We start from the raw sequence: 11,462 nt of genomic DNA on the forward strand, positions 1-11,462 counted from the left end.
TGATGATAAAGAACATAATTCTCTAAGAAGTTAGGACTATTTTTAAAATAGCTGTTAGAAGATGTACTGTGCCCTAGCCAGTCTGGCTCAGTGGATAGAATGCCGGCTTGCAGACTGAAGGGTCCCGGGTTCCATTCCAGTCAAGGGCAAGTACATTGGTTGCAGGCTCCATCCCACCCAGGTCGGGACATGTGCTGGAGGCAACCAATCAATCAATGTGTCTCTCTCACTAAATATCATTGGAAAAATATCCTTGGGTGAGGATGAACAACAACAACAACAAGAAGATATACTGCTATAAGAATTGACCAGTGAATCTTGGCGACACACAAAGAGTTCTGGGATTTAGTAAAATAAATACAAAAAGCATTGTTCTGGTTCTACCACACTCTAACAAATGAAAAGAATAATCTTTAAACTAGGTGTGGAATTGAGGATTTATCATATTTAAGGCAATAGCCAAAGACACTTGCATTTTTCATCCACAGATATTTATCCCAATGAGATTACTGAAATGTGTCAAGGTTTTAAGAATGAAAATAATCTACATTTACCTGATTAAGGATTTTGTGAGGTAGGGTTATTATTACTCTTCTATAGAGCTCTTCAAATCACTTTTGCATACATTATTCAATTTATCTTTCAAAGATCCCCACAGGAGCTAGGTTGGAAGTATGTTATTTCTACTTCTTACAAAAAAGACTAAAAGGAAGAATTTTGCTAAAACTTTGCATGACTTTAATTCCAGTTTGCATCAGAATGATAGCTATAAATCAACCTAAAGATCCAAATCTTCTAATTTTCAGGTTTTCTACTCATAGTCCTATAATGGAAGACATTTGGAAGACTACTGTAATTTATGAATAATTCAAGCCATAACTAATATTTATAAAACAGACAAACAAAAAGATTCAGTTATAGAGTTCATTCAGTTACAAAAACAATCCCTGGAGGATTCCTGTAATAGCATTTTAAGAGGGAAAGAAAAGTGCCTAGGTCAGTGATGGTGAACCTTTTGAGCTCAGCGTGTCAGCATTTTGAAAAACCCTAACTTAACTCTGGTGCCGTGTCACATATAGAAATTTTTTGATATTTGCAACCATAGTAAAACAAAGACTTATATTTTTGATATTTATTTTATATATTTAAATGCCATTTAACAAAGAAAAATCAACCACAAAAATGAATTCGCGTGTCACCTCTGACACGCATGTCATAGGTTCGCCATCACTGGCCTAGGTCAACTATGTATCAAGTAGGTTGCCAGGCACTTTTCATGTTTTCCTTAAATGTATTTTCTTATTAGTCCTGAGAGGTGTGTATTATTATACCATTTTATGTAAGCTAGCTCAGAAAGCTTCAAAAATTAAGAAGTCCAATGCTTTCTCCATTGGCTTGCTGCTTCTCAAACTTATGCCCCACAGTACCCGTGATGGCAGAAGAAGAGGAGGAGCATGACCCTGAGGTCTCAACCTACCTTTCCAGCCTTATCCCTTACTGCTTCACCATCACTAGCATCCTTGTCACACCCGCACACAGTGTAGGTTACATCCCACAAGGACACATCAGGTCAACACACCAGACACTCGAGACCACTCTGACATACCATGTTCACACAGATGCTGGCCATTTCACAACTCAGAGCTTCTGACCTCCTTATTCCTTCTGCCCAATGTATTATATGCATACTGCATTACTCCAAAACCTCTTACTCCTCCCCTCAAAACCCTACTGAAATGGCACCTCCTGAATGAATCCTTAAGCATTTTTTGACTCTTATAAACACAGTTTGTTTTATACATTATCATGTTCATATAGGAACATTATCTACTTCTATTGTGATTTATTTACTTCCTAACTACCAGGCCACTAGACTTTGAGCTGTCTGGAAGCAGAGATCTCTCTGATTCATCCTGATATCTCTACTGCCAATCACAGTTCCTGGGACAAGATAGATTTTCAATACGGATTTGTTGAATGAAGTGTCACTCATTAGTAGATAAGGCAGAAAGCCTTGTAACAATGGGTTAGTTGAATGCAGATATGCTTCAAATTATTTCTGGGGAGAGAATGAGGAATAGTTAAAAACAGTGTATTTTCATTATTGTTTGCAACATTCTTTCTAAATCTTGTTTTCTCAACCTATTTACTCAACCATTGGTTTTCGACCTAGCTAAAAAATTTCATCCAGCCTAAACTATAAAAAGTTAACTAATATCATCCAAATTAATGAGGTTTAAGTGTTTCTAAAAGAAAAAGAGTTACCAAAAATACATAAGGAGCTGTTTTCTTTTAATAACTAGAATAATCAGGTTTAACTAACCTATTCAATATTTTTTATCCTGTTACCATAGAAATACATTGAATAATATTACTCAAACAAAAAAGTCCGAATGCCATGAAAGTAAATTTTTAAAGTGTTTAACAGTAGATGTTATATTCCAAACATCAATGTATATCTTTTACAAAGTTTTAACAAAACATACCAAATAACACTCCTATTGAAAGGAAGAAATAAATAGGCATCACTGTCCTCTTGCTACTCAGTCAGCTCTGCTAGCCTTAGAGAAGTATACATTTTCATGGAAATTGCAAACATTTTCAAAAACTACACAATAATGACAAGATTGAAAGGCTTCTCTTCTCTACTGAAATCAAAAGACAGTTGTTTTCCCAGACTTCCATGATTTTGTCTACCAAGATTGTTGCTCCAATAACTTCAACAATAACAACAGTATTAATACAAGAGATAATATCTTGGAGGTTTGTTTCATTATGGGATTCCTCTACCCCAAAGCAACAAACAGTCCCCCAAATAACCCTAAAACAATCACAGTATATGAACTAGCCACGGAGCACCACAGAGGGCTCCAGTAGACTTGGCAGCTTTCGTTTGCTCCTCAGAGCCACTTTCATGACAGTAGATGTCCAATCGGGAAGAAAAGAACAACCACCAAAACCACTAGCTCACAGGAAAAGGTGCAACAACTAGTCAGAGAATACTTACTGATTCCTGAGTGTGTGTGGCTGAAAACTGTAGCCACCAACCCTGGCAAAAGGGCTTCTTTGAGGGCAGAGTGAATGGTGAACATTTTGGGCATTAACTAGCAAAATACAAAGGAGGAGAAAAAGAAAAAAAGCAGCTCCCTGGGGTTAATGATAGTAGAAATATCATTCAGTCTCCAGTTTATGAAACTGTTCTTGGGAACCCACCTGCTGATTCCCCTTCCTCCTCCTTTCAGAGGATGTAAAAGCAGCCAATCCAAAGCTGTTACAGGTGCCACCCACCTCGCCGCTAATCCACTGTAGGTTGGCAAGAGAAAGTGAAAAATGAGATAAATTCCACCCCCTTCTCCTACCTCTGCAGGCAGCGTTAATACTGATAATTATTTGGTCACTGGCAGTAATTGCTACCTCCTCCTATCCTCTCGCATTTGCATTTCAATTGCCTTCATCCTAATACTGAAAAGGCTCAATGCTTTGTTTGCCTGACCTTGTGTAGACAGCATGCACTTCCTCATAATCAGTCACTACCTACCATCTGTGTCTTCCTTGAAGGATGGCTGGGTAATGTCCTCTGCTCCCAACAGATGCTCTAAAAATAATGAGGCTATTTTTATAAGCATGGGTGTTTATGATATGTACATGTAAAATATATGCATATGTGCATAAATACATCTATGAATGCGATCTCATTATATGTGCCTTTTCTGGCAAGCTGTTTGGTTGGTAATAGTTCAGCTTTAAATGTTTTTATAAAACAGCATATTTTCATTTTGACTAAAGATAAGAATTTTAGTTCTATCTCTAAAAGAAGCTCTTAAATTGCAGCATATTTACATGGTAAGGCTGGGATAGCTGGGGAAGTCAAAGTGTGAGCTTCACTACAAATAGGATTTGCCAAGTACTTTCATAATATTTGAGACACTAAATTAGGCTCTTGCTCCAGCCAAGAAAATGGCAGTCTTTTCCCTTATTGGGTTTATATTCTAACAGATATCACCATCTGCTATTTATTCTCCTTATTTTGAATAGGATATCACAGAGACAAAACAATTTCAAGTAAATCTTTAAGATTTCAGAGTTAAGTTATTCCATCCAGGGAACAAAGAAATTAGTTTTTTATTTTTAATTCACTTTTTCTAGGAGATATTCTCTCACTTGCATTGGGGATCAAGAGCACATACTCTGGAAGCAGATTGGGTTTAAGCTTTTACCTAGCTCTGCCATTTGATGGTTGTGGGGCATTCTTCTTAGTCCTCAGTTTCCGCTAAAAATAATAGCCAAACTACTTTCCAGAGTTGTGGTTAAGGGTTAAATGAGTGAATGAATATAAGGATTCAGGTGCACAAGAAATTCTACGACATCATTAATCATTACCCAGCAGCTGGGAAGCCACCTAAAAGCTATCTCTTGAAATTCCAATGTTCAAGTTTACATATATTTCTATATATTTATATACATTTTCAATTACAATCACAAGCCTAATTTAAATGTGAGTATAGCAACATTATCTGAATGCCCACTACGTGTGTCTTCACCTGCTCCAACGCTGTTAGTTGTATCCAATAGCCAATCCCCACTTTTTTCTTACCAACATAATCCTTTCTATTTTGGGAATAGCAATACACATAAGCATTTTCCAGGCTCCTATTCAGATGGAGGATTCTTGTGATACAGTCTGGCCAATGAGATATAAATGGAAGTTTTTGATTGAGACTTCTGAGAAATCTCTTTAAAGGGAGACAAATCACTATCACATAGTTGTTTTTACTCATCTCCTCTTTTTAAAATATATTTTTATTGATTTCAGAGAGGAAGGGAGAGGGAGAGGGAAAGGGAGAAAGAGGGAGAGAGAGATCAATGATGAGAGAGAATCATTGAACAGCTGCCTCCAGCAGGGACTGGGGATTAAGCCCACAACCTGGGTATATGCCCTGACCAGGAATTGAACTGAGACCTTCTGGTTCGTAGGTCAATGCTCAACCACTGATCCACATCAGCCAGGCTGCTCATCTCCTTTTTTTCTGCCTGGGAAGCAGATGCAACAACTGGAGCTCCAGCAGCCACCAAGTGACCATTCTAAAAGTCACAGTTCAAGATTGGCTAAAAGAAAGGATGGAAAGAGTCTGGATCATGATTGTATAATAGACCTGCCATACAGGTTCAACTGACTTCTTTATATTAAATAGTAAAAGAAAGACCCTTATCTTATCTGAACTACTCGAATTTGGGTGTTCTGTACATGCAGCAAAAGTTATATCCCTGATATATCCATTGATGTAACTGGGGACCATAGTTCACAGACAAGATTAAGGACCATCCTGTGATGACACAGCTTGAAGATGGTAGAACTGAATTTGGAACCTCGGCAGTTTGGGTTTTAATTATACACTGCATGTCTCTTAAAAGAGTACCAATGGATTAGACTTGGAAAATAAAAGTTAACTTTTTCTCTATCTGTAATACTCCTTTCCTTGGTCTACCATTCATTCCTTTGGACAACCAACAACCATCTAATGTGTTAAATGCCAAACAAAATGTGCCAGGCACTGGAGATACCACCCTGAACAAGCAGGCAACATCCCTACCCCCATAGAGCCTACATCTGTGTGTGGATATATATGAAAACATAGACAATTGCAATATTGTAAGCACAGGTATGTGGGGGAGACCAGGTACCATATTTTCTCTTCCTCCCCGCAAACATTTAGTTACTAACTGTTCTAACACGCAGGAGAAATTCAGCAATAGTGAACTACTTCACTTGAATTGTTTTTTAGGCAATTTTCTCCCCAAGAGGAGGAGGATAGCCTGGACAACTTTCCATTGCACCATCTTGATTAAACATGGGATTCCCAAGGCATTTTCCACATTTACTGTGCATTCACCCTTTCTCCTACTTATAACTGTTCTTACTCTTGACATGCAAATGTGAGAAATGTTTCTCTCTTCTCCTACATGTGGTATTAAAAGAGCTGTTACTCCCTTACAGGTTAGTCATGCCCGTGTCTGTCCACAAGCTGTGTCGCTGTCAGTGCTCAGAGGCCATTCCTCAGTCTGCTTTGTTTAGACCTATCACCTCTGTTCACTTCTGTGGTTCCTGGATGGGGTGGCATTGCAATGGGACAATGAGGTCTTTCCTTTTAAATCTTCAGTATCGGATCTGAGAAAAATAATTCCTTTCTCTGGGTCAGAAAGCCTGAGCTTAGAGGGTCAATGTGGGGAGGGGCCAATGGGGGACATCTTTAATACTTTCAACAATACAGATACATTTTTTAAAAAGAAAAGAAAAGAAAGCCTGAGCTTCCCTTCTGACCCCCACCTCAGGCTTCCTCTATGATTCACATACCTAGTATGTAAAGCCTTCCTTTTGTTCACCACCTCTTCAGAAAATCAAGTAAAAAGGACTGATCTCTTTTGTTCTCACCCTCAATGTCCTTCTCTCTCCATAGAGCAATAAATCTGCTAAGATTCTGAAAAGAAAGGTAAAATGAGTTGTTAAAAATTCTGCTGCAGCCCTAGCTGGTTTGGCTTAGTGATTAAAGAGTTGGCCTGTGGACTGAAGGGTCCCAGGTTTGATTCCCGTCAAGGGCACATGCCTGGGTTGTGGGCACGATCCCCGTAGGGGGCGTGCAGGAGGCAGCCAATGATTCTCTCTCATCATTGATGTTTCTATCTCTCTCTCCCTTCCTCTCTGAAATCAATAAAAACATATATTTTTAAAAAATCTTCTGCAGCCCTAGCTGGTTTGGCACAGTGGATAGAATGCCAGCCCATGGACCTGATTGGACAGGTGCAGGAGGAAACCAATAGATGTGTCTTACTCACATTGATGTTTCTCTCTGTCTCTCCCCCTCCCTTCCACTCTCTCCAAAAATTAAAGAAAAAAAAATATCCTCGAGTGAGGATTAATAAAAAAATCTGAATTTACCTGGTTAATTATCCACCCACCATTGGCCATCTGAATGTGAAATATGACATGGAAACATGACATATCATGAGAATATCAAACTCTACTTTGGTGGTTTTTACCAGTGATAGGAGCCACAGTGGAGCCACTTGACAAACCTAAAAGTCAGAACAGTATTCAAGTAATAGAAACAGCACAAATAACAACAGCAATAAAATAAAGAAAAAATATAGCTTCATTTTACTTGTCCTGAGTAGCTTAAAAGCATGGCACAGACTGCATTTGTTGCATGAATAATGGCCCCTTTTATCTTCCAGCTTGGTGCATCAATGGACTTCTATGCCTGTCCCACTTCTTAACCCATTATCTCTGGTCATTCCATTTGTCACTATAGTTATGTGACTCACAAGGTAATAATCTGGTAAAACAAGAAATGTTGAGTTCTCAACCTAAGCCAATAACTTCTCTTATAACCTTGTAGAGTTATTCAAGCTCCACATTCTCATCTTTAGAATGGCAGTGACAATAACCCACCTCATGGGTTTATGGGAAAACAGAAGGCATTTTAAATTATGACAAAAGACTCCATAAACAAAAGTCTGTGAAGCGGCATTGTTCTCAGACTTGTGCTGCCTTTCCAATTACAGAAAGAGTCAGTTACTGATTGATCATTACTGGAGCAGCAGTCCCTTCCCAGGAAGTGCAGCCACAGGGTGAAAGAGTGTTAAGATGAAATATGTATTCAAATATCCCTTTCACAACTTTGGATATCAGAAGCTGCGATCAGATCCTTTCCTTGTCACCAAAAGGACCTGGGCTCTTTGCATCTAAATTTAACATGGGGAAGCCTGTTAGAGGGGAGTCCAGGATGAGAACATTGATTTTCTTCCTTTACCTTTGCCATGTTGAAGGAGAATCGTGAATGAGCATGAAACGAGCTGCTATCTCCCAGTCTTCTCACGTATGCTCAATGTCTGACAGTAACAAGATATAGCAGGTTGAACAGAAAATGCCCATGTGAGTGGCAAAATTGTGCTCATCACAAGACCCTAGTTTGCTAACCATTTTCATTTTCCCCTTATCCCTGGTTCACTGGTGTGTCTCTGGGTAGATTTTTGCTCACTCTAGTTCTTGCTTTGCTTCAGGAGGCTGTGACTTCTCCCTATTTCCAAAATTTTGGGATAAATTTCCACTTACAAAAGCTTTACATATGGTGAACATTTACAGTTATTAGAGACAAAAGATGGTAGCAGCCATTAAACTTAACCCCCTGGAATACTCTCTGAATTTTTCTATGGTTTCTGTCTCAATGTTTCTCACTTCTCTTAAAAAAAAAAAAAAAAAAAAAAAAAAAAAAAAAAAAAAACACGAACAAACAAACAAAAAAAAACACTTCTTTTAACTCCATTCCCTTCTCTCTTGATCTATAATTTCTTCAGATTCTCAAGTGAAAGCTTGGAGTGGGATGAAAAAATTAGAAAGACGGAGAACAATTACCAAGCCTATATGTCCTTGCTTCCACACTTGCCCACCTCCCCCTTTCATGCTCTTCCTCACACAGCCACTAGGAGGAGACATTTTAGAACCTATCTAGGGGATTGCTGGGAGGCTTAAATCATATACATAGTACTAGAGGCCCGGTGCACAAATATTTGTGCACTCGGGGAAAGGGGCGGTCCCTCAGCCCGGCCTGTGCCCTCTCGCAGTCTGGGACCCCTCGGGAGATAACGACCTGCTGGCTTAGGCCTGCTCCCAGGTGGCAGAGGGCAGGCCCAATCCCTAGGTGCAGCCCCTGGTCGGGCTCAGAGCAGGGCCGATTCGGGAGTTGGGGCGCTGCCCCCTGTCATGCACAGAGCAGGGCGGATTGGGAGGTTGCGATGCCACCCTCAGTCACGCTCAGGGTAGGGCCGATTGTGGTGTTGGGGCACCGCCCCCTGTCACACTCAAGGCAGGGTCAATGGGGAGGTTGCGGCGCCACCCCCTGTCATGCACAGAGCAGGGCCGATCAGGGGGTTGGGGCGCCGCCACTGTCACACTCAGGGCAGGGCAGATGGGGAGGTTATGACTCTACCCCATCACACACAGAGCAGGGCCCGTGGGGTGGCGGGGGGGTTGGGGCGCCACCCTCTAACACCCACAGACCAGGGCCAATCAGGTGGTTGGGGCACCGCCACTCTCATAGTCAGGGCAGGGACAATGGGGAGGTTATGACTCTACCCCGTCACACACTGAGCAGGGCCCATGGGGGACGGGGCGGGGTGGGGGGTTGGGGCCCCGCCCCCTGTCACACACAGAGCTGCAGGGCGATCAGGGGGTTTGGGCGCTGCCCCCTGTCACATTGATCCCGGGCCCGGGAGGCCTCGCGGCTCCGCTGATCCCAGTGCTGGGAGGCATATTACCCTTTTACTATATAGAATAGAGGCCTCCTGAATGGGTGGGGCTGGCTGGTTTGCCCTGAAGGGTGTCCTGGATCAGGGTGGGGGTCCCCACTGGGGTGCTTGGCCAGCCTGGATGAGGGGATGACGGCTGTTTGCAGCTGGTCACACACCCTTCAGGGTGGGGGTCCCCACTGGGGTGCCTGGCCAGTCTGGCTGAGGGGCTGAGGGCCGTTTTCAGGCTGGGACTGAAGCTCCCAACCGCTCCTTTTTTTCTTTTTTCTTTTTTTTTATTCTGGGCCAGCTTTAGCTCTGAGGCCTCGGCTGCTGAAAACAGGTTTCTGGCCTTTGTTTACCATCTGTATTTGATGCAATGTTGCGGTCCGGCTGGCTGAAGCCCCGCTGAGTAAAGCAGGTTTCTGGGGGTTTTTTTAGCTTCTATATGCGCAACATAGTTGATTAGAGTTGCAGCTGAGAGGCCGGCAAGTCAGGCGGGGAACGTTGGAGTCCTCAGTCACTGAAGCAAGCAAGCCTCCCTGTTCGCATCAGCTGCCTGGCTGATGGCCGCCATCTTGGCTGCCAGTTAATTTGCATATCTCGGCCCTACTCTGTGAGTGACAGGGGGATTAGCCAATGGGAAGGGTAGCGGTCGTACTCCAATTACCATGTTTTTCTTTTATTAGTGTAGATGTAAAGCATTTATAACAATGCCTGACATTTACTCAGTAAATAGTAGCTATTCACAGTAGCTGAAATACTGAAAGTTTCCTATAAATGACAGTCATTGTTATTATTTGGACAATATTCATCTCTATTCTGTTTTAGGGGGGTCTTCATTCTTTTTTTACTAAATTTATTCAGGTGGCATTGGTGAATAAGATTATATAGGTTTTGAGTCTTTGTGGAAAGTCACCCTGTTCCTGCTTCAACAGTGCTTAGATGGAACCCAGTGCTAGATCCATCTCAGCCAGCTGCCCAGCGCCCTCAGACAGTCCCAAGGCCCCAGCCACCAGTCCAATGCTGCACAGCTGCCTCTCCTTAGCCGCCCCATAACAAGGACAGGGTCCACCTCGAAGGTGCACCAGAACTACCACCAGGACTCAGAGACCGCCATCAACCGCCAGAGCAACCTGAAGCTCTACGCTTCCTATGTCTGCCTATGCATGTCTTACTACCTTACTATTTTGACAGTGATGATGTGGTTTTGAAGAACTTTCCCAAATATTTTCTTCACCAATCTCATGAAGAGAGAGAACATGCTGAGAAAATGATGAAGCTGCAGAACCAATGAGATGATGGAATCTTCCTTCAGGATATCAAGAAACCAGACTGTGATGACTGGGAAAAGGGGCTGAATGCAATGGAGAGTGCATTACACTTGGAAAAAAAGTATGAATCAGTCACTATTGGACTTGCACAAACAGGCTACTGACAAAAATGATCCTCATTTGTGTGACTTCATTGAGAATCACTACCTGAATGAGCAAGTGAAATCCATAAAGAACTGGGTGACCACATAACCAACTTGCACAGGTTGGAGGCCCTGAAACTGGCATGGCAGAGTATCTCTTTGACAAGCACACCCTGGTAGACAGTGATGAGAGCTAAGCCTTAGGCTGGCTTCCCAGAGCCACGGGAGTGACTTCCTAGTCACCAAAGCAGTAAGTGCATGTTGGAGTTATCTTTTCTGTAACTTGTACTAAAACATCCACTTATGTCTTTCATTTTTACTATTCCTTCAAATAAAGTAATGTGGCATCCCTCCCCCCAAAAAATTTTATAGGTTTCAAGTGTACATTCCTATGATACATGATCTGTATATTGCATTGTGTGACCACCATACAAAGTCAAATCATCTTCCATCACCATATATTTGACCCCCTTTACTCTCTACTCCCAACCCCTTCCCTCTGACAACCACCATATTGTTGTTTGTGTCTATCAATTTTTGTATGTTTTTCTTGTTTGTTCATTTGTTGCTCTCAGTTTTATATACCACATATGAGTGAAATCATAAGGTTCTTAATTTTTTCTGTCTGACTTATTTCACTTAACATGATATTCCTAAGGTCCACCCATGTTGTCACAAATGGCCTCAAAAAATTAAGAATATAGTTACCATAAGACCCAGCAACTTCTCTTCTGGGTATCTACCCAAAAATATTAAAAACATT

At 41.6% G+C, this 11,462-nt stretch overlaps 1 pseudogene across 1 annotated transcript; it reads left to right on the top strand.

The window, feature by feature from the left end:
- Positions 1 to 1,432: 1,432 nt before the first annotated feature.
- LOC308534016 (ferritin heavy chain-like) lies at positions 1,433 to 10,896 on the top strand (annotated as a pseudogene). The gene is made up of 2 exons: positions 1,433 to 1,540; positions 10,245 to 10,896. The product of its transcript is annotated as a ferritin heavy chain-like (transcript).
- Positions 10,897 to 11,462: the final 566 nt, after the last annotated feature.

Source organism: Myotis nattereri (assembly GCF_964212035.1).
Source record: "Myotis nattereri genome assembly, chromosome: 1".
In the NCBI taxonomy this organism is placed as follows: domain Eukaryota; kingdom Metazoa; phylum Chordata; class Mammalia; order Chiroptera; family Vespertilionidae; genus Myotis; species Myotis nattereri.